Consider the following 2,607-nt stretch of genomic DNA (forward strand, 5'->3'; position numbering starts at 1 on the left):
CGCGGTAACACGCTGCGGGCCCGAGCCGGTCCCGGTGTTTCGGCGGCGCCACACCTGGTTCTGAGCTCCCAGCGGTCGGGCCTGTCAGGAAAATGAATCTACAAACACCAGAGGTTTATGTCCAGAAAGGAGACAGAGGAGTCCTGTAACTTCATTCGAATGAAGGGAGAAGTCATGTGCATTTTCCATGGAGTCTCAAATTTTTGGAGGACGCAGCCTGCTTTTTATCCTAATTTCCCGGCCACATTTCCTTCTCTTTTTCCCCATTGCCTGAGGTATTGTGAGGTACAGACTTTCTGGAATGCCTGATACCTAAAACCCCCTTTTATTTTAAGCCCCCTCCCCCGCCCCTTTTTCTTTTCCTTGTATCAATCAGTGGAATTCCTATGGAATTTATTGTTCTTCCCATTGTTTCTTTCATCTCTCAGTATCCAATTTCATTTATCAGCAGACCTACAGTTTGCTTGTAAAGAGAAATCCCTGTAATTCAATTCACCAGTCAGTGGAATCCTTCCCACTGTTTCTTTTTCCTCTCAGTGCTGGTTTTATCTACCAGCAGACCCACAACTTGTTTGTAAGGACAAATAGCTCGTTCCTTTCAGGCCGCAGGGAAACAGGCAAAGGGCTCCTTACAAACCCCGTGTGAAAAATGCATGTATTTTATGATTGGCTTTTCTCAAATATTAATATTATATGTGTTATGTTAGAAAGTTATGCTGTATTAATTTTCTTAAGTAGCGTGTTAAATAGAGTTTTAGGTTATAACATAATGTTAAAATAGAAACTATGCTGTGTAAGATACTTTTTTTAAAAGAAAGGACTCGCACCAAAATAGCAGCCACAGGACACCTAAATCTTTCACAAAAAAAAAAAGAATTTATTGCTCTCTTATCAGTAGAAACAAACTTCTTCCCACCTTGCTCAGCCCTAACGAGCCGTTAGGATTCCGAGGAAGAAATTGACGCTGACCAGACAGAATCCTGTGCTTGAATGGAATTTATGCATCATGTATGAGGTGTATGAATATGCAACAGGCTGTTGTTTTTAAGGGTTAATCATCCGTTAACCGTGTGTCCTTTTTTGGGTGTATTTTGCCCAGAAAAAGGTACCCAGACTGTCTGTAACTCTTTGTTTCTATTGTCTCATATTGTCCTAATCCAAATTGTCCAAATTTTTATTACTCTAATTATATTGCTATTTTTATAACCATTTTATTACTATTAAACTTTTAAAAAATTTAAAAACAAGTGATTGGCGTTTTTCACATACATATGCAGAACCCCAGCATGTCCCATCTCTGCTCTGTATTAAAATGAGGTTTTTAGGCCTTCATACAGGCACAATTCTTCTCTTGAATTGGGTCGGTGGCCTCAAATTGGGTCAGTGGTCCCAGGGATGAAGTCAGGAAGGTCTTCCTCAGTTCTCTGTGACCCTCTGGCATGATCCAAGGCCCCCTGCTTAATGATGGATTAACACAGAGTGCAGGTGCTGGGCACTGTTCTACTGCTTTCAACATGTTCCTATAGTGGTTCACTTGCTCTGCTTTCTTCTACAAATGAGCTCATAATATAACAATTAGCTTTAGCTTAAGCATCTAATAATCATTAACTTATCATTGGTGGATTTATTGAGAGGAATAGCAGATTTGTCTTTCCAAACAAGCTGTGGGTCTGCTGGTAGATAAAACCAGCACTGGGAGATAAAAGAAACAATGGGAAGGATTCCACTAATTGATGAATGGAAAAAGATATTTGCTTTTACAAATAAACTTTAGGTTTGCTGATAAATGAAATTGGACATTGAAAGATGAAAGAAACAACGGGGAAGAAAAACCCCTAAATTCCATAAGAATTAAAAATGTAAAGGAAGGGTTATATATCAGAGGGAAATCTTCACTATCAGGCATATTGAGAAGTCTGTACCATTCAAGTACCTCAGAAATGGGGAAAGAGAGAAGGGAAATGTGGCCAGGAAATTGGGATAAAAAGGATGTTGCCTCCTCCAAAAATTGGAGAGATCCCAGGGGAATTCAACTAAAATTAAAATTACAGGACTCCTCTGTCTCCTTTTAGGACATAAACCTCTGGTGTTTGTGGATTAATTTTCCTAACAATATGAATTGGTTCTAACCCTCAGCTAAAATATTAACTGTTTAAAATCATGATTCACTACAACAAGGCTTTGTCTTCCCCTCTCACAGTTACTGGTCCCCTCCAGCTCCCAGGGTGCCAGCAGCTGGCAGACAGGAAGGAAAATACAGGGAAGGTGTAGATTGAATGCATTAACCTCTGACAGCCAGCACGAAGAAGGTGCTTTGCAGAGAAAATTGAGTCTCTTCTTTATGTTGGGAAAATTAATGGAGGGGCACCCTCTATGCCCCAATAAACAGAGCCTCTTCTTTCCAGGCCATGATCCAGGCAGGGCTGGGGGCTCCTGCCAGTGCATGATGGAGTCTCCTGCCAGTGCATGATGGAGTCTTCTGGAGTGAAAGGGTGAACCCCAGACTGGGCTGTGGAGATCCAAGTGCCTCACACCAAAGCAGGGCAGCAGCAGCCAGAGCAGGGGCTGGGCTGGGATGGAGGGCTGGAGGGAGCAGTGCTGCCAGTG

The 2,607-nt window shown here is 42.0% G+C and overlaps 1 protein-coding gene across 1 annotated transcript in view; it reads left to right on the forward strand.

Annotated features, from left to right (window-relative positions):
- Positions 1 to 2,607, forward strand: part of TMEM79 (transmembrane protein 79) — an 8,018-nt gene that overhangs the window by 4,235 nt on the left and 1,176 nt on the right. The gene's annotated exons all lie outside the window — the stretch shown is intronic.

The sequence above is a fragment of the Geospiza fortis genome, unplaced genomic scaffold, assembly GCF_000277835.1.
Source record: "Geospiza fortis unplaced genomic scaffold, GeoFor_1.0 scaffold387, whole genome shotgun sequence".
NCBI classification, from domain to species: domain Eukaryota; kingdom Metazoa; phylum Chordata; class Aves; order Passeriformes; family Thraupidae; genus Geospiza; species Geospiza fortis.